Source organism: Periplaneta americana, chromosome 16, assembly GCF_040183065.1.
Source record: "Periplaneta americana isolate PAMFEO1 chromosome 16, P.americana_PAMFEO1_priV1, whole genome shotgun sequence".
Lineage (NCBI taxonomy): Eukaryota > Metazoa > Arthropoda > Insecta > Blattodea > Blattidae > Periplaneta > Periplaneta americana.
The window spans coordinates 151,804,613-151,829,278 of record NC_091132.1 but is presented as its reverse complement, the minus strand read 5'-3'; the positions used below and the strand labels follow the sequence as shown (position 1 = coordinate 151,829,278).

Here is a 24,666-nt window from a genome sequence, read left to right as displayed (position 1 = left end):
AGCTCAAACAAATTCAGGCGTATCCTTCACTCTACTACAAGAGAGACAATCAAATGGATATTCAGTAACCTTGAATAGCACTACGATACAAATGTAAGGACAGTTTTCAAAACATGTAAACATTACTGATTGATGTGTTTCTCAATTAAATTTCATTTCCTTTAAGTTTGTTATACATTATTGTGAGGCATATTTTATGAGCATTTTTCATGTCTAAATTTATTTTTTTTTTATTATATCAGCCCTCCCCTCCTTCTGCGTTAAAAAGTGGTATATGACATGTCAATTGAAGTTCGGTTATTCCAACAGCTCGTTTTCAATAAAACACATCGCAGAGTGCACAAAGTCGTCTTTCGTTAACATATTTCGTACGAAAGTCTTCACTCATTTCAGTGTAGAGAAGCACCGTTCTGTCTCACCAGTGGTCATAAGAATGATGATTATGGTCTGTAAGAGTTTAGCGCTCTCTGAATAAACATTCTTGAAGTTCTTTTCATACAGAAAGTTTAACTCGATGAGTAAAAAAAAAGTGACAGCCCGTGGATTCATCGAATCGAATCTACGAGAAACGTTTATACTGTTCGTGATTGCTTTTGTGAACATGGTTGGGATTGTAAGGGTGAACATGGTTAGGATTGTAAGAATGATCACTAAATTCGAAAAGGGAATAAGTCACCTTCAGTTAGTCTTCAGAAAAACACAAATAACTTCTCCACACAACGAAATATAAACAAATTGCATCGAAAATATTTCTATGAACCAATCATGACCACACAAGATATTTATGTAAAAAAATCGTATATTTCTCAATTTAACCTGACCTATAGAAACAATTTTTGTGTGTGGACTTCTTCCCCTTTCATATCTAACGAAATGTATTGTAAGAAAAATATTAAATTACCTCCATTATTCAAATGGAAAGCTTTATTGCATACCAATTTATGAACAACAGTAGAGTGTAGCACATAGAAACATTGAAATCTGTCGGTTATTCCATAAACCAAAAAAAAAAAAAAAAAAATTGTGTGGGAACTTGTTCCCCTTTCATATCTAACGAAATATATTGTACAAATATTAGGAGAGAGTCGGGTAGTATCGGATATCGGATAGTATCGGACAGTGCGTTTCTTTCATCTACCACCATATGGTAGTACCTGAATGACATGGTTACGTTTCTCTATGCGACATCACAGAAACGTAACCATGTCAATCAGGTACTATCATCGTGTGGTAGATGAAAGAAACTCACTGTCCGATATTACCCAATGTCCGATACTACCCGACTCTCCCCAAAACAAAATGTATAGTTGTCTTCATTATTCAAATCAAAAGCTGTATTGTATACCAATTTATGAACAATAGTAGAATGTAGCACATAGAAACATTGAAAGCTGTCAGTTATTGCATAAAGCAAAAAAAAAATTGTGTGGGGACTTGTTCCCCTTTCTTATCTACCGAAATATATTGTACTAATATTAAACAAAATGTATAGTTATCTCATTATTCAAGTCAAAAGCTTTATTGTATACCAATTTATGAACAATAGTAGAGTGTAGCACATAGAAACACTGAAAGCTTTCGGTTATTACATAAACCAAAAATTTCTGTGGTGACTTGTTCCCCTTTCATATCTAACGAAATACAGTATATTGTACAAATATTAAATAAAATGTATCGGACAATGTATTGCATAGGCTTTTCTACAGGGAGAATGGGAATAACATTTTTCCTTGACAAGAGCTCAAATGTGTCAGAGATCAAACCATCAATGTTCTCATATGCCACAATTCTGCCAGGATATGAGCTCTCATATACACACATGAAATAATGTAAAATATTAAAATTTATCATTTTATGGGTAGGGATGGTTCGTCCAATGGACTCTATTGAAAATGTATTCTTCTTAAAGTATCGTGGCCACCAAACTTGGTCGTGAAGTTCGAATCCAAGTAAGTGACTAAAATTTCCCAGAGCACTAGATTCAGCTATGAGCTTAGTGTACTCGTAATCTATTGGTAAGTACACTCTGTCTTCCCTTCGTAGCTTGCGCTTTATGACACCGAAATCCCTATCGCAGGGTAAGAAAGAGTGCCCACGTACTGGAAAATACTGAACTATTTTACGGAACCTTCCAGTGGCAGCTAATGTTAGTAAGAAACGAGCTACTGTGTGATTGCGATTTTGTTCTGGAGCACTGTCAGTAAATACATATAGATATTTCACATTAATAGCAATATTGCTTTGAATGTAGCCATTCAAGAGAGTATAAACCTCATTGGGCCCTTTTCTTCCAAGACCCTCATGATAGTGTAGAATTGGGATTTTCCTGTTTTAAGATTTTTTATACCATACACAAAACACCAGAGTTGTGTAAAGTAAAATATCTCTTGGACCGGAATGTGAGGCAACACCTTTCTTCGTTTTGCAGGACTTGAAGAAGTACTATTTTCATCGTTTGATGCCATTTTACTCATGAAACATATTTTTCCTCTAGATGGCAGGAACAACAAACTTGAATTCCTTATGAGAAGGGAACAAGTCGAGGACTAAGCTCCTTTTCAAAGTAAACATGAAAATTAGTGTTGAAATCTAGACTAAGGAGATGCGATCATAGATAGTAGACTAGTTAAATATAGCATGCGTGTTACATACAAAAAGTACTAATTATTCAATCTTTTTTTTTTTTAACTTATCGCGGGAGCTTGACTTGCGTCATTCATCCAAGCATCCCCATCTACTGGACGACGAACAGAAGCTTGTAGTTCTTTCAGCCGTCATGAAAACTTTGCCCTTGGTGCACCATAGGACTCGACTTATGTGACACTGCACCGTATGATGAGGATTAATGGAGCAATGGTGGAGTTCCGTTACGTAAATGGAGTAGCCTGCGAAAACCTACGACCAAGCACCGTTTTTGTCCACCACAAATTCCAGTTGAACCTATCAAGATTCGAACCCGGGACACCAGCGTGAAAAGCCGACGCTCTAGCAGTTCGGCTAGCAATGCTATTAAACAAGAAGCAAATGATTTTCATCAGTTTCTGCCTGTACTTTTCAGTTGAATAAGGTAGAACCTTCTGGTTAATTCCTTCGTTTATTGTTTGTTCATTCCATGAGGCCTATTCTCGATAGAATAATGCAATTCATAGTTAACACGATTCCCATATGAATATGACGCCAATAAGTTGTTTCAAATGTAGTTAATAATAGTCTTCCATTACAAAGAATTGGATGCATTTGGAAATTAATATCGCAGTTAAGTGTTTTATAATTAGACTATGTTGAATTAACAGTTTATGTTTTTGTGTTCCTTGCACTTATTAATCACACTCACTTGTGTACGAATAATAATGAATTCACCATTATGTCACATTAATTTGATTCCTGATATGCAGGATTGATTTAAAACTACAGATCTCGGATTTTATCCCTGCCGGTGAATGGCAGTTGGGATTCGAGCGTTAGTCATGGTTGAGGGCGTTGGGTACCAATTCAGCAAAACAAAAGACAATATCTGATCACTTTGCTCTCAACAGAACTGTTCTCCCTGTTAATAATGTGTGTGTTGGAAGTCGGTTCGGGTCTGCAATATTGCCAGAGTTACTGTTATTGTTATTATTATTATTATTATTATTATCATTATCATTTTTATTATTATTATTATTATTATTATTATTATTATTATTATTATTATTATTATTATTATTATTATTATTATAGTGTTATAGAAGGTCTCGTGACGAGAATATCGTACGGAATGGAAATATAAAAATTGGAAATTTATCTTTCGAAGAGGTGGAGAAGTTCAAATATCTTGGAGCAACATTAAAAAATATAAATGATACTCGGGAGGAAATTAAACACAGAATAAATATGGGAAATGCCTGTTATTATTCGGTTGAGAAGCTTTTATCATCCAGTTTGCTGTCAAAAAATTCGAAAGTTAGAATTTATAAAACAGTTATATTGCCGGTTGTTCTTTATGTTCTAAACTCGGACTCTCACTTTAAAAGGGGAACATATGTTAAGGGTGTTTGAGAATAAGATTCTCAGGAAATTATTTGGGGCTAAGACGAATGAAGTTACAGGAGAATGGAGAAAGTTACACAACACAGAACTGCATGCTTTGTATTCTTCACCTGACATAATTGAAGAGTCCACTGCAAGAATTATAGATGTCATTTGGAATACATTTTTCAGGAGAAGCAATTGAAAGTTTGAAATGCTTAGCGCTCAAAGCTTAACTTTGATTTTCCAATCATTGCTGGACAATGACTATCAGCGTTAATGCCATATAACTCTCTTTGTACATTCTATATGTCTTAAGCTATGCATTGACAGTCTTGGTTCATTTTTGACAAGAAAGTGACATCCATCATTCTTGCAGTGGACTATTCAATTAGGAACATTAAATCCAGACGTTTGAGATGGGCAGTGCATGTATCACGTATGCGCGAATCCAGAAATGCGTATAGAGTGTTAGTTGGGAGGCCGGAAGGAAAAGACCTCTAGCGAGGCCGAGACGTAGATGGGAAGATAATATTAAAATGGATTTAAGAGAGGTAGGATATGATGATAGAGAATGGATTAATCTTGCTCAGCATAGGGACCTATGGCGGGCTTATGAGAAGGCGGCAATGAACCTCCGGGTTCCTTAAAAGCCAGTAAGTAAGTGTTATAGAAGTCTAGCTTATAGTAGTTAGTGCTTTAGTTTCGTAGTTACTAACAGTACAAAGTGTTGTAAATGTGTACTGGTAGTCATTTTAATTTGCAATTTTTCACCGATCATGTCCAAAGATAAAAAACAAGACATTGAGTGGTCAAAGTCGGGAGCTGGTGGCTAATATATTAAAGTTTATGAAGAATGAAGCAGATCTGGTGACTTCAGTATTCCTGTCGCTAAATCACAAGAGAGGACAGCGGCTGCCACAGACATATCAGAGGGAACGGTGCGTGTGATAGAACAAGAACTATCCGCCATTGAGAAAGTAGAAGCCAGTTCATTTACAACACCAGATAGAAATCACAAACGTTTCAAGGCTGTTACGAACTTGGAGGAAGAGCAAGACAGTGATGGTGAGGATGGCGTTGAACATTTGCAATAATCCTGAATGGAGACGTACAGGTATGCTTCACTGCAATTTATTTATTTAGTAGGTCTACAATGAGTAATTTTCATATTGCGAAAACTATAATAATGCTTCGTAACATTGAGTTCTTATATAATTAATGTTAAAATAATTGTAAAAATACTTTGGTACTCAGGGTTAAGCATTTTGGAAGAACTTTTTTCCTCACACTAGTACAACCGCTGCTGTCAATCTTCCTCTCTACCGCAAACTATGACATCGTCCACCGGGAGAAATAAAATCCAAGAACTGTACTTTTCATCAACTACATAGTATTTTAACTGAAGAATATTGCTGGAGAACCTGTTAAATGTAGCGTAAATATTCGTAATTTAAATATGTATTGTATTAAGGCTGGTTGAGTGGAAGAGAAGGCCTTATGGCCTTAACTCTGCCAGCGAAAATAAAACATTATTATTATTATTATTATTATTATTATTATTATTATTAGTAGTAGTAGTAGTAGTAGTAGTAGTAGTAGTAGTAGTAGTAGTAGTATAAATAATGACTTCACTAAATTGACAGAAAATTCCACAGATTTTCCAATTAATGTCAAGCATATAAACTCTTCACGTTAAAACACGCGAAACTTTGTGTAAAATCATGATACGCAAGAGTTCATCATGCGCCAATGTCTCGCTAGATGGCGCAACTATCACATCTAACATACCGTATCCTGATGCTCTCTGACGGAAATTTTTATACATTTACATTATTTAATTATTACATTTACAGTATTTAATTTAGTTAATAAGTAAACATTATTTAATCTTGTCACAATATTTCTCATAAAATTTCGATTAATGAAGAATCGCATCGTGAATAAGAGAGACAGAGATAGAGCGTCAAGACTGGGGGTTCAGCAGCCGCACTTAGTTTTCGCTTTGAACATTAAGTTATTAGATATGAAATCTTGTAGGGACTCTTAAGACATACTTAAGTGTTGGAATCTAAGTTTTTCTTGCAATGATAAATAACGAGTTCGGATCAAAAGCAAGCCTCTCAGCTCTGGGCATTCATAGTTGGAGCCTTCTATCTACAACATAATAAGTGAAAACAATTACCAATAGCAACAATTCCAGACATCTTAAATGTCATTATTGAATTTACAGAGTAATATTTCGAAATGTTTTACATTAATTTAAATTCCTAATTTCATTATTAAAACTATTATTTTTATTATTGTTTTCTAGGGAAGCACCGCCTAAGACCCTTAACTACGAACCGCGACTATTTCATTTTCAGCAATGTAGCAAGATGTGTAGGATGACCTACCGCATTGGATCTATTATACCAACAAAATGAAAGCTTTTTTTTTATTTTCATTAGACTAGAAACATGTTTTCGTCTTAATTTTTATGAGTAAAAAGTTTGCAATAATTATATTAATCTCCCTGATAATAATTGTTACAACTCGACAATAATCGACATCAACATTCTTTCTCGCTGCTGTTACCACATAGTGTTATGTCCCATACTGCCATCGTTAGCTGCATGTGATATTCGGAGAGAAAGTACTTTGTCCAGCCTACATACCTGATGAGAATTGATAAGCAGAAACGGGAAAAATATGAAAATATGAAATAAATAAGTTATTCCAATGCTAAATATTTTCATTTTTAAACAATTTGAAGCAGATTTACATCTCTATTTACAAATTAAAGGTTTTGTTCAGATTAAATATGCTATTAAATAAATACAATAAATTTGCATAGTTAAACAATATTTGACCATCATAAAATCTTTACCTGGACGCAAGAATTAGATAACTCAAATTGTTGCAATGAAGAAGGAAACAAAATTACATTGGTAGGACTTAAAACTGATTACAATGTATAACAATAGAGTTATTCATGTAACGATCATATAATGATATGATAGCTATTGAGACACGAGTATCTTAATAGCCAATATATGAGAGTTACATACAACTGTTTTTCTACGACCTTTAGTAAGGTCAGAAAAAATTAATTAATTAATTAAAAATTAAAATTAATGTTTAGATACATAATTCTTTATATTGACAATACGGAAGTATGAATATGGTTTTATATAGTGGGAAACAAAACAATGACGTTAGAGACAGTGGGAAACAAAAGAATGCAAGTGATTCTTATTTTCAGTTCCTATAGGTACAAAAATAAATAAATAAAATAACACTTCCTTTTTTGTATGTTCTAACGTGTACGAGAAAGTGTGTTCCAAAATTATTGTATATTTTTAAAGTTGGTTATTTAACGACGCTGTATCGACTACTAGGTTATTTAGCGTCGATGAGTTTGGTGATAGCGAGATGGTATATGGCGAGATGAGGCCGAGAATTCGCCATAGATTACCTGGCATTCACCTTACGGTTGGGGAAAAGTCGCAAAAAAACCCAACCAGGTAATCAGCCCAAGCGGGGATCGAACCCGCGCCCGAGCGCAACTTCAGACCGGCAGGCAAGCGCCTTAACCGACTGAGCCACGCCGGTAGCAAAATTATTGTACTGTTCATAACATTTATATCGAGGAAACAGGAAATGTGGAGTTTTGTGGTTGTTTCCATTTTAATTGAGTTTACTACACTTTTGTAGTTTGATTAAAGCATTTAACGTCTCGAAATTAATGGTATTTATTGAAATAAGAAGTCTGTATCGAAATGAATGTCATTTCGATGCAGATGATCATTGTATAATAACTTCATTTCAGTATGGTCATAGAAGAATACATTTTAGATATTATCTGACTAATGATTACACATTCTGTGAGTTTATTAGTGTTTTGTATAATGTTGCAAAAAGAGGAGATATTAAGCAGACGGCAACACTGATGGCTGAAACCCGTCAAAAAAATAAACTTACACTGATACAAGTAGTTATGGCAATACAGAAAAGACTTTCACAGAATTTGAAAGACTGAGCAAATTTGGAAAAGGTGCCACTTATTTTGTTTTGGCTTTTTCAACGCATTGACATGACTCTAAAGGGGAATGTCGAGATTATACTTGTCCTTGGGAACCACGAAATGTTTGTGGAGTGGGTGGCTTCAGTGCTTCACGCATGTACTATAAAATATTACAGATTGTCTTTTTATAATAACTGGATAGCCCAGCTCAATTGTAGTTAAAATCATTAAAAATATGAATATATCTATGGAATATGACAATTTTACCAAATATTATGAAATACGAAAATTTTTTGGTGTTAATTACATTTTATATATCGTGTTCCATGAATACCCTGGTTTGCACGCCGCTAGCAGGAATGGTATAAAACAGTGTTTTTCTGAAGTGGGGACCACTTTCTTAAGTCAGAACAGTTCCGTGGACCACCTTACTCTTGTTCCCTTCGAAAGCAAATTTATCATTTATGTAGCACATTTTAATACCAATATGCTTACATTTTAATGTAGAAATAATTAATTAAAATTAATTTAATTCAATTAATTTCATATTAGTATTAACTAATTAAGTTAATGTTAATAAAAGAAAATTTATTATATAGTCATTTGCAAAAAGAAAAAGAAAAAAAATAATGCAGAAACATGCCCGATTTTCAACAACTAAAGATGCAATTTTGTGTGTTCTATTATTGGTGTACGACATACAGTACGTGACCATTTGAATGTGCAGACTGGGTGTCAGCAAAACTACTATTAAGAAAGTCATAAATACATGAAAAGGTTCGGTACTTTGGTCCTGTTACGAATTCGGGTGGTCCCTAGCTGGGTAACAGGCACAGCGCCAGATTTGCACGGAAAAGATGGCGAGAAACACCACGTTCATAGTGCTTTAAATCCCTCTTTTGTTGCTGAGAGTTGAGTGGGAAGGCGATAGCCGGATAGGTTAAATAAATTTCATAAAATGTCAGTACTGGGAGAAAAAATGAAAGACGATTGCCATGTGTCATTTACAAGCTCTGAGATTTTCGGCTATAGTGTGATATGCAATTCAATTGAATTTTATTTTTTCTTCTGTCTTTTTTTAAGGACCACAAGGACAGACATCGAGGACCAAAGGTGGTCCGCGGACCATAGTTTGAGAAACGCTGGTATAAAATAACTTACCATATTTCATATTTTGCCTGCTAATGATCTTCGTGAATGATTCATGGAATATTTTTAGTACAATTTGCGTTTTTGGAGAGGCTGAGAGAGACTCCATTGGAAGCGCACCTCCACCTCGTTGTTATCAGCCAGCCAACGTTGGACTACTCCGCCCGATGGATTCGTGATTGTTACTGGAGAAAATGAATTATCTCATCGGGATATATTTGTCGCAATGAAGGGAACATGATATCTCTAAGAATATGGAGATACTGGACACCGTTGAGTCGATCATCTATCTTGTGAAAATATCCAATTCCTCGCGAAGACATCCACAGAAACGCGACTACAGCGAGTACATTCTTTCACGTCTGCGGCATTGTATCGCGTCTCTGCGTACCGGAGAACTGTACCGGTCCATCGAAGGCCGAAGAAAATACTGACTCGTCTAAGAAAGTTACTTTTCCCCAGTTTCTATCCATATAATCTCGAGCGAACTGGTGGAGCCTGTGTTTCTCCGTTACTTCACAGAAACGCTTCTACATCTGAGGCCAGCGTTCTTAAGAGTATTCCTCGCAGTTCTAGAACCGACAAAATTACTGAAGCTTTTCAGTTGGATAGATTTGAGGAATGGATTTTCTTGAGCCAGGTGTACGAACACGGCATCCTGATTTTGGGTTGAAACACGTCACAATCTCGACTCTCGTCGACAAGGAGAAATCCCGGAAACCATGCAGTGCCCTACCCAATGTCGACCAGTGTGACCTTTAATGCCAAAGCGACAAGATGCAGCTCAACTACAAATTCCTTTTCTAGATCGGAGCGATTATCCTATCACGAAGGGACTGGCCGTGGTGAGACAAGGCTGCTGTACCTAATATATCACAACATAAATTAGTGTTCTGTCTACAACCAATCAGACAGCTAACTGTTATCAACAAATGCATTGTAAAGCAATCCGCGTCTCTGGTTCAAGTGCTAGCGGGCTGCATTTCTAATAGGGGGATCGGTTTCAATCCCCGGCCAGGTCATGATGCAATTTGTGGTGGACAAATGAGACGTTGCAAAAGATTTTTCTCGGGATACCCCCGTTTTTCTCTATCACTTCACCAACACTCCCCAACTTCTTTTCATTTTATCTAGCATCTGCAAAAGTAAAAATAAGCTGGTGTGAATTTTTCGGTGTAGTACGGGTTTACAATGATTATATAGGCAGAGCTTCGGGCTTCTGGCCCCTGGGGCTTCTTAGATTACTCGCGTGCTTGGTACCTGGCTCTATCAGGGGCTAAAGCGTGCCTATATGCACGGAGCTGTTCCGGATTCAGCCCGCAGCCGACTCTACATCAGAGGGAGCCAGAAACCTAAAAAGAAACGGAGATGATAATGGAAGAGGCGAAGTGTAATTATGATGAATCCGAGACCGGGAAAAACCTCATCGTAATTATGATGAATCCGAGACCGGGAAAAACCTCATCGAAGTAACTTGTTCCAATCACATTTGAACCCGAGCTCACACGTTTCACGTCCAGACGTGCTAACCGTTACTCCACAGTGGTGGACATGCGGTAGTGGTGGTAGCAGTGATGCGATTGCTATGGTAGCGGTAATGCGGTAATTATGGTATGAGTGATGCGGTGGTGATCGTAGTAATGATATGGTGGTGATAGTGTCAGGTATCCCGTGGAGTGACGTTATTGATAGTGACGATGACGTGGGGATATTGTAGATATTGTTCATTTTGTTGCTTGGAAGAAAATGTAGTTAATGCTTATATGTGGAATTATTATAAAAAAATTAACTATATCCGAATATAAAAACATAAAATTAATGGAAAATATATTTATTTTGTGTTCTAATATCTACAAGCGATAGTCCTGATTTATATTGTATTTTATATTTTGAAGATTTGTTCGCTGGACCTCAGATTGATTTTTCTGGAACTGTCATCTTAATTTTATTTAGACGCTAGATAACTATCGCAGTTGACAAAGCGTCGTATAATAAACCAATTAAAAAGAACCCGGAACGCTCGCAATCACATTCATACAAATTACAATACTATAGACATCCAGGGAACTTTTGTTCTTCACGGAAAATTTCCCGAAATTCTAACTTGAGAATCTAATAATGGACCTCCAAAACTGGAAGCGAGCGGCCCGTGCTGACTACCGGACCACAAAGGCAATGTATGTAATTAATGAAGTGAAATCAAATACTCTGACTAATTAATATTAATATTATTTACTCCGGAGAAAATTAAACGGGGAATAAATAAGGGAAATGCCTGTTATTATTTGGTTGAGAAGCTTTTATCATCTAGTCTGCTCTCAAAAAACTTGAAACTTGCAATTTATAAAACAGTTATACTACCGGTTGTTCTGTATGTTTGTGAAACTGGACTCTCACTTTGAGAGAGGAACAGAGACTAAGGGTGTTTGAGAATAAAGTGCTTAGGAAAATGTTTGGGGCTAAGAGGGATGAAGTTACAGGAGGATGAAGAAAGTTACTCATTGTTTTCTTCACCTGACATAAGTTAATTAGGAATATTAAATCCAGAATTTTGAGATGAACAGGGCATGTAGCACGTATAGGCAAATCGAAAAATGCATATAGAGTGTTAGTTGGGAGGCCGGAGGGAACAATATCTTTGGGGAGGCCGAGACGTAGATGGAAGGTTAATATTAAAATGGATTTGAGGGAGGTGGGATAAGCCATTTTTAAGTAAATTATTTTCGTCCTGTAGAATTAAATTAATATGTAAGTGAAGGAAATGTAAATAAGCAATAGATGCCTATGTGACCAGTTCCTATTTTTTTCCTTACTAATATTATGTCAACCTCTTTGATTAAAACGGATGCGTATGACATATAGTTCGTTATCGGCATTAATTAGCAGAGTCCACAGAGCACTTAAAGAAGCCGGAAATGTGGGTCACCACACGTCCGGACCAACATGTTTATCACCGCACTTTTCCTGGTAACACAGAAATTTGATGTAAAATGTTTTGTATTACAACACTTACCTATAATGCTGCAATTTAATAACGGAACTCACGTTACTAAAGAAACGGTTTAACTAAAAGGGAGGATAAAATATTAATTTTACCACTAGTGAATGAAGTAGAAAAGTCTTTCAATATAATTTTTTGACACAGAATACGTCTTTCCCCACACCAGTTCTCGGATTCATGCTGCGAAAATGATAGCAGAATTTCAAATGTTTACTGTTATAAAACTATGAGACACAGCCGAATGCTAATATTTTAATTACTAGTTAGGACATAAACCATTGAAATTTTTGTGAACACTCTCAATGGCACCATTTCTCCCCGCTGTTGGCTTGAGGGCGTCGAATTTGCGTTTAAAATTAGCTGAGCCGCGTTAAACTCTCCTAGTAATATCTCAGAATCGAGAATTGCTACAAAACTTTGCAACTTTTCATTTGATTTATAATCGAGGATTCTGCAATATTAAGATGATGACATACACATACGATACACTAGGAGTGAAAATTAGTTGTGAGCTTGGATTCATTTTGGAATGTCGATTCATATGAAGAGAAAAATATATTGTATACTATTGAATAATTACTTATGTCATTATAGATTCATGTTGTTTATATGTAAACCGAAACAAACCTAAAACAAAAATAAATCCAACTGTAGTTTCATTACCGAAACTAGGTGACGTATTCTAATTATCGATGTATACTTAAAGGGAGTCTGTGCACCAAATTTTGACAAAAAATAAATTTTGGTTTTTATCGTTTTTTGGCAGTTCAGTATATGTAGAATGATTAGGGTCTATATGATTTTACTTCTTCTAATTGCCAGCTTTTAGCCCTATCTTCAGCAAAAATATTGTAGTAATTCTTAATGCAAAAAAATTATCAATAAAAATGTTTTTTCTTGCCAACCGCTCAGTGGAATTTTAAATTTATTTAAGCCGATTGTGCACATAAAAGTATGTTACATATGCCCTATTTTTCCACATTTGTACTTTTTATCACTTCTGAGAAAATTACACCAAAACCTGAGAGGAGTTTAACATTGCAAGATATGGAAACTTTGACACCATTTATTTGCATTTTCTTATTTTTTGTGACATTGGTGAACTTTTCTCAGAAAGTATTGTACTCAGAAGGCTGAAATTAATGGAATTTTACACAGTAGGTTAAAAAAATTAAATTAATTTTCATCTTCAGCAAAAATAAAAAATAATTTGCGGTCATTCTTCATGCAAAAAACGTTATTAAAGAATTTTTTTTCCAACCGCTCAGTGGAATTTTATATTTATTTAACCGGTTGTATACATAAAGGTATGTTAGACATCCCCTATTTTTTCTACATTTGTATCTTTTATAGCTTCTGAGAAAAGTGTACCCAAAATTGAGGAATTTAACATTATAACATATAGAAGTACAGACTCCTCTTAATACAGCGTACCACTTTTACAGTATAAGTATATTATACTTCATGAAAACAGGTGTACGAACCTGGAGCACATGGAAACATTACGCGAAACGAACACACAAGTACAAAATCCTGACTCCACACAATTAGACCTACAATATCAATAGTAATAAATTTACTGCAAAAACAATACGTGGACAACACCACATTTAATACAATTTTTATTATATTTAAGTTACAACAAAGCACAGTGCAATTAAATGACTAAAAATGAACAATATTTTATCGGAAACTGTGCTCGAGCCTGGGTTCAATTCCCGCTTGGGCTGATTGCCTTGTTGGGTGTCTTCTAGGTTTCTTCAACTGTAAGGCAAATGTCAAGTAATAAATTAATGGCAAATCCTTGGCTTCATCTCCTTAAATACTAATTCGCTATCACGAATTGCAATGACGCTAATAATTAACGTAACATTTGACACAGCGTCGTTAAATAGCAGACTCCTTCAGTCAAAGTTTTCATGGCCAAGGCCAGGTCTTCCACTGCAAACACAGCTTTATCTCATCTTCCCTGTTCTCCGCCTTCCTCTTAGTCACCATATATTATATTATCCACACATTATCTTAATATTATCTATCATTTATATCTCTTTCTGCCGCTAACTTTTTTCCCGTTCACTACCGTCATTAGGCAGTTTCTGCTTAGCCAGTGACCCAACCAGTTTCTTTTTCTGTTCCTGGGCAGTTCCGGTCGAGGTGGGTTCCTCCAAGTGGTGACCGGGGGGTGCAATGGTGGCTCTCGTGCTCTTCTTTTCGGCCATTTTTCGTTCTATCACCAACCACTCCCCTTCGTTCTCTCTTCTTTTTCATCACTATTTCTCTCCGCCGGCCGCCATTGCATGCGGAACGCCCACCACATCATCACAGCCATTTTCACCTCTCCATCCCCGCTGTTTTTGTTCTTGCCACGTCCGCCACCATTACGGGATTTGTTAACAATGCCTGATGAGGCTTTATTCTTTTCCCTTTCTAATTCTTATATCTATTATTAGGTTAAGTTTCTTAGGTTTATAACTCCAGTCTCACCAGCGGGGATCTTTCCTATCTCCGTGGTCCTGTCCCACGGTTTCGAGCGCGACTTCCAACTTGTGTGGCCCGACAGGGCGCCCAGCAACGAAGCAATAGTGGACCATTCATACTGCCCCTATATGCAAGTCTAGGTGCGGAGCCCGGACCAGTAGTCATGTACACTCACGTGGAGCCCCAATGGGGGCCCGGAGCGACTTAAACGTCCCGGTGACCGATTCTGCTCGCCGGGGCGCATATATCGCTCCGACGTGTTACCGCTGACGTATGGGTGTCGCAGTGTAATCAACCACAAGTCCCTTGAAGCTGCGTGCGGTCTCGGATTGCTCCGGCTTTGGGAGGGTCGGTCGGAGTTAGCCGCAGTAGTCTGGCACTTGTATTCAGTGTAGAGTGGGGAGCCACGGGCGGTTATTCCCGTGGTAGGGGCATAAAACTGCGACACGCCTCTGGTGTAAGACTTGCCATTAGGTGTGTAATGACCAGTTTGAAGGGTAACTTGCGTGAAGTGGGTTGCTTGGGATCGGGCTGTGGGGGGGGGGTCCCCACGGCCGGCACAGACCGAGAAGACTTTTTTGGTGTCTTTTTCTTCCGCCCCCCCGGTGGCAGGCTGACGCCGACGGTTCCGTAGGGGGGGCCAGCTTCAAAATGGATTCTACGCGCTCTTCTTCTCCTCCTTCAGTAAAGGCTAATAAGAAACATAAGACAGGAGAAAGTACGACTGGTAGTCATATGACGAAAATTGCTATGGAATTGGACCCTGAGAAAGTTACTGTAAAAGTGCCGCCTCCAAAGTTTATCAGTATCACATTGGACGGAACGGAAAAAACTATGAAACACATTAGTCCATTCTACGTGAGACGTGCGCTCGATGGACTCGTTGGAAAGGTCAGAAATGCAACTCGACTCCGCAACGGTAGTCTCCTCGTTGAGACTGCATCTGCAAAACAGAGTGAGACGCTGTTGAAAGCAAAGTTGCTGGGGTCATACCCCATCAGAGTTGAACGACACTCCTCGCTTAACACCACGCGAGGAGTTGTGCATACGGATTCTCTAGATGGTCTATCAGATGAAGAGATCCAATTAGAGCTGGCGGAACAGTCCGTGTCCAAGGCTTACCGTTTAATACGGAAGCGGGACGGACGGACTGAACACCTGAGCACAGTCTTTCTGACCTTTGAAACGTCTCTCTTGCCAGAATATATCTTTGTTGGGTATGAGCGTGTCCCTGTACGTGCGTATGTGCCGAACCCAATGCGGTGCTTTAGGTGCCAACGGTTCGGACATACGCAAAAACGTTGCACAAACAATATCATCTGTGCAAAGTGCGGCGGTGCAGACCATGGGGATTCCCCATGTACTGGCGCCGAGCACTGTGTGAATTGTTCTGGGGACCATGCTTCAAATTCTAAAAACTGCCCAAAGTATATGCTGGAAGAGACGATTCAAGAGCTTCGAGTCCGGGAAATATTAGCTTCTTTGAGGCACATAAGCGTATTTTAGATAAAGAAAAGAAGGCAACTGAAAAGTCCTATGCGTCTGTACTGCAGAGAGCAACAGAGGGAATCGATGCCACCACACAAACGCCACCTCTTACAAACATACCTGGGAAGCGAATTGAGATCGCAACCCAGACATATGTAGACGCCGCTACTCAGACTGCTGAGTCAGACGACACTTGTGGACTTGACATCAGGCCTTACGTCCCTAAGAAAATTATTGCTATGACAGCAGAGAAGGATTGTAGGCCTAGTAGAACACCAGAACGTCGCACTCCTAGTTCGGGTGGCAGGTCGAGATCACGTTCTCGATAACGTCCTCGATCAAGATCGCGATCAGGACTGCGACGAACTGCAAGTGAGTCGCCGGAGTCGAAGACAAAGCAGTCGCAGGCAAAAGCATCTTCCCATAGAAAGGAAAAGAAGAGAAGATCCCCTGTTAAGCCACCAACATGATATAGCTCCTCTAGATGACTGATATTGTACAGTGGAATGTGAACGTTGTACGCAGCAGATATACAGAACTACAGCAATTGATCTATCATGAAAACCCTGCTATTTTATGTCTCCAGGAGACACACCTTCGGCCCGAAAACTACCTAAGTATCTCGGGATACTACGTTCACCGATGCGATCACCTTGCCGGTATTCGTGCCAACGGAGGTTGTGCTCTCCTATTCCGCCAAAGTATCTTTTCCTCTGTTATCAACATCAACAGCCCACATCAATGCATAGCCGCTCGAGTCACTCTACCTTCCATCCAGTTCTCAATAGTCTCTGTATATATACCTCCAGACACACCTTTCACAGTGCATGACATTGAAGACATTTTCTCGCAGGTACCTGCTCCATATCTGGTAGTGGGGGATTTTAATGCATCCCACCACTCATGAGGCTCAAATTCCGATGATGACAGAGGAAATAAAATAGCAGAGGTATGTACCCGTCTAAATCTTGTTACCCTGAATTCAGGGGAAGCAACACATCTCTCCTTAGCTTACGGTACATACTCCATGATAGATATCTCCATTTGTAGCCCAGTTTTGTCCACGCATTTCGAGTGGTCTGTGATTCACAACCTACATGGTAGTGACCACTATCCCATTCGAATGCGTATGTCCGCTTTACGTCCTGCGGAATCTCGATCTCCAAACTGGGTTCTTAAAAATGCGGACTGGGTCGGATTTTCGGAGTCCATATCATTCGATGATAACGGACATGAAAATGTGGACTCCGTAGTAGACCATTTCTCAAATGTGGTTATAAAGTCAGCGGAATTATCTATCCCCCGGTCGTCCTGCAGGCCAAAACGCTTCTCTGTCCCCTGGTGGACGGATGCCTGCAGTGATGCAATCCGTGACCGCAAACGTGCTTTACGCCAATTTGAGCGCCATCCGACCCAAGAATATTTTGTCCAGTTTAAACGTCTTCGAGCCAAAGCTCGTCGCATTGTGTGCGATGCTAAGAAGACGTCCTGGACAAATTACGTCAGTTCATTGAAACACAACGTCCCAGCTAACACCATATGGGACAAAGTCCGTCGAATAATGGGGAAACGTAGTTCTGTAATTCCGGGCCTTCTAAACAATGGAGTAACGACCATCAGTCCAATAGACATTGCTAAAATATTTGCTTCCACATTTTCACAAATAAGCAGCTCAAATAATTACGACCCGGAATTTCTGAAAATCAAAGATACTGCAGAAAAACGAAACCTAAAGTTTCAATCTGACAACACTGCAGACTACAATGCACCGTTCACATCCGAGGAGCTGGAGGCGGCACTAGACACATCCCCTGACACCTCCCCTGGCCCTGATAACATCCATAACCGCATGCTTCGTCATCTTCCACCAGCTGGAAAATCCTTTCTTCTGTCTATGTACAATAGAATCTGGACTGAGGATGTATTTCCATCTGCTTGGCGTTCTGCCATTGTAATTCCAGTCCAGAAACCGGGAAAGGACCCTTCTTTACCTGGCAATTACAGGCCAATCTGTCTCACCAGCTGTGTGTGCAAGGTTATGGAAAAGATGATAAGGAAACGCCTGATGTGGGTACTCGAATCGGGAAACCGATTATCTAACATCCAATGTGGTTTTCGCAAGCGCAGATCCGCCGCAGACCATCTTGTTCGGCTGGAGACCGCCATTAGAGATGCTTTCCTCAAGAAGGAACATCTTGTGGCGGTCTTCTTTGATCTAGAAAAGGCTTACGATACCACGTGGCGTTTTGGAATTCTGCACACCCTGTATGACTGGGGACTTCGTGGCCTTCTGCCAACGTTTATTGCGAAGTTCATGGCAGAGCGGTATTTCCGAGTTAGGGTAGGCACCACACTTTCTAACGAACATATCCAAGAAAATGGCGTTCCGCAGGGGTCTGTATTAAGTGTTCTTCTTTTCTGCATTGCGATCAATGGCATTGCCCACTGTGTAGGTAACCGAGTATCTTCTCTCTTGTACGTTGATGACTTCAGTCTATATTACAGTTCCCGATACCTCCCATCTATCGGTCGACATTTGCAACTGGTCATCAATGTGCTATCGGAGTGGTCTCTTCGCAATGGCTTTAAATTCTCCACTCAAAAGACGCAGTGTGTCCACTTCTACAACCAACGTGGACTCCATCCACATCCTGAACTGCGTCTTAATGGAGTGGATTTGCAATATACTGACACTGTGAGGTTTTTGGGCCATATTTTAGATTATAAATTAACGTGGGAGGCGCATATCCGTGATTTGAGAAGGCTTTGTGAAAAATCTTTAAACATTTTACGCCTTTTGTCAGGGGTTCGCTGGGGTGCAGACCGCATAGTGCTTTTACGTCTATATCGTTCTCTTATCCGTTCAAAGCTGGATTATGGCTGTTTTATCTATGGCTCAGCAAATAAATCTAAGCTACGTTTCTTAGACACTATCCATCATCATGGGATACGACTCGCTACAGGTGCCTTCCGAACGAGTCGGATAGCGAGCCTGTATTGTGAAGCGGGGGAACCATCACTGTATCGGCGACGTAATGTCCTGTTGTGCTCATATGCGGTTAAACTCCGCTCGCAGCCTGAGCACAATTCTTTCGACTCTTTCCATCATTCGTCTCTTTACGGCCGATACAGTGAAAATACACGGAGACCTCGTCCAGCAGGTGTGCGATTCCGTGAACTGCTCTCTGAGCTCGACGTCGATCTACCATCCGTTCGCACACTAGAATACACCACCACTCCACCGTGGATTATGCGACGCCCCATGTTTGATGTAAGCCTGAGCCAAAGTTTTAAGAATTTTACACCAGCTTTTGTTTATAGACTTCGTTTTAGTGAACTTTTATCCCGATATCCAAATTATTCATTAGTTTATACTGACGGATCCCGAGTAAATGATTGTGTTGGTTGCTCCTTCGTCGCAAATGGACAGATATTTAAATATAAACTGAGCGAATATACCAGTGTTTTTACTGCAGAATTATATGCTTTTTACAGAGTTTTATTGTTTTTAATTCGAGAACCTCGGGGCAGATACATAATCTGCTCCGACTCTTTAAGAGCCATTCAGTCTTTGCAGTGTCTCTATTCAGAGGATCCCCTTGTGTTAAGAACTCAGCAGCTGTTCCACACACTCCTAAGCTCTGATTGCGAGATTGGAGTAGTGTGGATTCCTGGCCATGTCGGAATTCGTGGGAATGAGGCCGCAGATGCTGCAGCCAAAGATGGTGCCACGAATGGCACTCTGGTATATAGGCGCGAGAGGTGGCAAGACTTACAAAATTATTTGAAATGTAGAATATGGTGGCAATGGGAAGGAGAATGGTCTGCACAAGAGGAAAACAAATTACGAAGAATAAAGAATACTGTTCGAGTTTGGGATTCGTCCACAAGAGAGTCACGACACGAAGAAGTTTTACTCACCCGGTTGAGGATTGGCCACTGTTATCTGACACATGGCCATCTGCTACGTGGCGAGCTTCAGCCGGAGTGTGATCTATGCCATGTTCCACTTACGGTGGAACATTTTTTATTACATTGTAGAAAATATGACCGTGTCCGTCGGCAATATGGAATTCGGCCGACTCTTTGTGACGCTCTTGGAAATGATTTTAATTGTACAAATGCAGTCCTGAGATTTTTTATCGAGTACTGGACTTGACAGGGTGATTTAGTTTTTGACCCGTTTTAATTATCCTCCGGACCCTTTACATCCGGAGGTTACACTTGTTATTTAGTATATAAGTTTTTTTAACAAACTTGACATTCGGACCTTTTGCATCCGAGTATTTTAGAAATACGCCAGATAATTTATTTATGGTAGCATTTGTATTGTTATTTTATCTCTTTTTAAATATTAGTTAAGGTCAGATTTTTATAATGTTTTATGCATCACCCTGTTGAAACTGCATTTGTGTACCTCGTTTTAATCGTGACAACGTTTTTTAGTTCTTTAAGCATTCTGATTATTGTATAGTTTCTGTTGTGTAAAGAATTTTAGATAAGGGCGCAAATAGCCATAGATGCTGACGCGCCCTTTTTAAACCCCACTAACTAACTAACTCCTGGGCAGTTTTGGCATTATTCTTTCTTCACCCACTTTTACCTCCATTTCCTATTCTATCTGTCCATTTCACATTCTTGATTCTTTTCTATATTCACATTTCAAATGCTTCTAATCGTTTCTATTCACTTTGTTGTAATGTCCATGTCTCTGCCTCATACAATGCCACACTCCACACAAAGCACTGCACTAGTTTCGTCTTTTTTTTCTAGAGCTCCACAAAAATGAGTCAGAAAACAAGTGGATAGCTTCAAATCTTTCGGATGTACTATATGCAGTAACATTAGCTAGTGCCAGGTAGGAATGGCACAGAAGCGTGCAATAGGAAATAACAGACTAAGAAACGTTATTTACTGACAAGTTACCATTCAAATTACTATTATCATTATTATTATTATTATTATTATTATTATTATTATTATTATTATTATTATTGTTATTAAAACACACAGAGAAAATATTTTCTTCTTCACAGCTGAATAATACTACTGTCAGCCAAGAACTCCAACTTCAGCTTCCTTTGATTCGATAGAAAAAAGTGAAAGATCACTTGGCAGAGGAATATTATCCACGAGAGCTGGCGATATGCTTGTCGTCCGCCATATTTCTTAATTGTCAGTATATTATCTTAAGCATTAGCCAATAAGCTTTCCAATTAAAGTCGAAAACAATGGCAATGAATGAGGAATCTTTTAATATTGTGGTAAATTTCTGGGCAGTTGGGCACCGTTTGCAACGTATTATACCAGTGAATTGTACTCTACTGTATATTTCTGAGCATGACAAGGGACACAAAATTTATTTCCGAATATTTTATAAGGGCGAAGATTAAGATAGTTATTTTATATACATTTCTAATGGATTTATATTAAATCCTTAGCAAATAATTGTAAAAGCAAGGTCTTTCTCTGGCTTTGTGACTGGAATTTATTCTGCCTACATTAACGGACCTCTTAACTTCAACTTTATTAGCCTTTATTTTGTACATTTCACCTACTCTGCATCCAAATGCTACTCATGAGTGCTACAACCTTCATAAAGATATACTTTTCATCAGGAGGTTCAACCAGTAAGTTCTTTATTTTATGATCTCTCAAAAAGAATGTTGAACTTTTTGGGATTGTAACCTAAGTTCTTTGTTTTTAACAACGCTAAAAGTTTCCAGAATTTGGATATGCCAATATTTTCTTTCAAGAATAAATTCGCCATTAACACAGAATAGGATAACCATAAGTTTGAAAGGCATGCCGCTTTAGATTTTCCCGAAAAGTAGGCTAATATATATCCTCATTCAAGCCTTCAATATTTTTACATCTTCTCCATTCAGAAAACACACCATATTCCTTTTTATATGTGGATCTGGATTTTTCTAACAGTGAATTTGAGAGAGCAACCTGAGTTTCATCCACTATGCTCCGTGGCAAAAATATACAATTTTCATCATTATCATTTATTCAGACCCAGGTAACTTTTAACTGAAAATTAGTAAATAATTCGGATTTAGTTTTTATATAATTATGTTGTATATAATTATCTTGAAAACATGTAAAGTAGGTTAAGTACTAACTCATAAATAAAATATGTGGCAACATGACAAAACATGAACAAAATTCAGTTTATTTTCAATTGTTTCGTCAAAGAAAGAGCAAACATAATCATCATTGCCTCCACGTTATGTGTGAGAAGGGTAACAATAATTGAATTCAGAGCATGATTTCGTTTTTTTGTGGTTGTAACTGAGGATGTAACCTTTGTTCAAATTCTTACACTTCAAATTCTCGTACTCGAAATGTAATTTTAAATTGTTTGTCATCGAGTTCAACGAACGGATTTGCTCGCTGGTAGAAAACGCGAGGAACAAGCGAAATTCAATATCACAATCAGGTGAGATATCAGAATAATCAGAAACATGGATATATGTACCATATTGAATCGCAATTTAATTTAACCTAGAAACAATATTAAAAGTGTGTATAACAACATTTTACCACAATCGAAACTTAATGGTTAGCTATAATCTGTCTAAATGCAATGAAAAATGAAACTGGATACAATAACAATGATGAATAAAAAATAAAATCAATGTAAACAAGTTGGTATCAGCGATCTTACTGGATTTTAATAACAGAATCGACTCAAATATTTATCAATAATCAATAAACTTCATACAGGCCTATCTTCTATAAACTTCATATTGCAGGATATTATTGGTGTGTCAACTACTAACCATTTCAATATTACCTGAAATTTAAGACTGTTCGGTTTCTTTGTCGATGTTGGATAAAATATAGTTTGTAGAATTATATCCATTCGAGAAAATTATCACGTTTAGTTACCCCTCCCTTGCCAAACTATCTTTTCGCGGATAAAATATATGTTCGTTCATAAGTAGCATTATCATTAGTTAATGAAATGAGTCTCTTTGTTTCAGAAATTGAGAAAAGCTCTTAAAGTCATAAGGTCTAAATCGTAGCTTTAAAATCTTAATCTTGATGTAAATTTTAGTCACATATTTGTTTCTTCCACACACAAAGTTGCTCTTTTCATATCTCGAACATAACCGGCGCATTTGATTAGGGAAAATCAGCCAAATATGGGCACCATAAGGCATTTTGCTTTATATCTTACACTTCAGTAATAATAACAGCTCATAAACATACAACATATTAGAGTATATCTATTTTGAAACGTATAAGCCATTGAATTGCTAAAATTATGTTTATGTGGCATATAGATGTTTTCTATTAGAACCTTACATCTGCTCATACTATCTGAACAATGAGTTTAATATGGGCACATATAGTGGTAATATAGGCAACAGGAATTAATGCATTTTTAATTTTCAAGCATATATTTAATACAAAATACATTTATTAAATGTTTTCTACACTAACCATTCACTGTGGTTGAACAAAATAAAACAAAGTAATATTTAGGAAAACACTAAGACTACATTAAAATTTATTTAACACATTGAATGAGGAAGAAAGGCTAAGAAAAATACCTTAATTAGTGACAAATGTTATTTAAAAAGGTACAAATTCCTAAAAAAAAATTAAAAACAAAATCGAAAGGAAGCAAAATGATGTTCTAAATCTGATACAATCATCACACAAAAATGAATCACTTTCCATCTCAACCGATTCTTCATGGTACACTGACGTTCAAAGATATCTGACCCTACTCATCGATAGTGATCGACAATTTGTTGGTGTAAGTGTGGATTCTTTAATTATTGTTTCTATTAATAGATGGCGAAGATAATAGTCATTGATGCCAATCGTAGATAAATATACCCGCATTAAAGAATTCAATTTTTCATCCCACTCTACTGATCGTCAAACAACAGTGGGTTTATCTGAAAACCACTGATATTGCCAATTATGAGAATAATTTATGCTTACTCGACACAATAATTTTCACGGACACTTTTTAACGGGCCCAATAATGGTGCCAACTTTGCAGAACTAGTGGAACTTTTTAAAAGCTTGTCAATTTTTTTATATCTTTGGTTCTGGTATCCCGTGGTTGGAAAGTTCGCTAACACGATCATAAAATCGTAGGTCAGATATCTTTGAACGTCAGTGTACACAGTACCAAGAAGAGCACGATCCTTCACATTGCCGGCTGGGTAGAGCAGTCGGTATAGCGCTGACCTTCTATGCTCGAGGTTGCAGGTTCGATTACGGCCCACATCGATGGCAATTAAATGTGCTTAAATGCGACAGGCTCATGCCAGTAGATTTACTGGCATGTAAAAGAACTCTTGCGGGACGAAATTCCGGCACACCAGCGACGCTGATATAACCTCGGCAGTTGCGAGCGTTGTTAAATAAACCATATTTTTTTTCCTTCACATTGTACAAAATGTTTCAGGTCACCCATATCAGCCTTTTTTCTCGAAAACTATATGGTACTGGTTGTTCATAAAAAGAAATCTGATAACTAAAACTTATGTAAAGAATCGATTGGTGG

General features: G+C 38.0%; 2 protein-coding genes across 4 annotated transcripts in view; one reads left to right on the top strand and one right to left on the bottom strand.

The window, feature by feature from the left end:
• Positions 1-24,666, bottom strand: part of LOC138691346 (zinc finger protein 665-like) — a 474,208-nt gene that overhangs the window by 80,375 nt on the left and 369,167 nt on the right. The gene's annotated exons all lie outside the window — the stretch shown is intronic.
• The window catches only part of LOC138691344 (uncharacterized), a 72,950-nt gene that overhangs the window by 46,415 nt on the left and 1,869 nt on the right, over positions 1-24,666 (top strand). The window contains exon 5 of one of the 3 annotated variants that reach the window (XR_011329853.1): positions 9,098-11,335. The exons of the other annotated variants lie outside the window; for them this stretch is intronic. The gene's annotated coding sequence lies outside the window, so the exon portion shown is untranslated. Of the gene's footprint in view, positions 1-9,097; positions 11,336-24,666 lie in introns of those variants that run through there. 3 annotated transcript variants of the gene reach the window in all.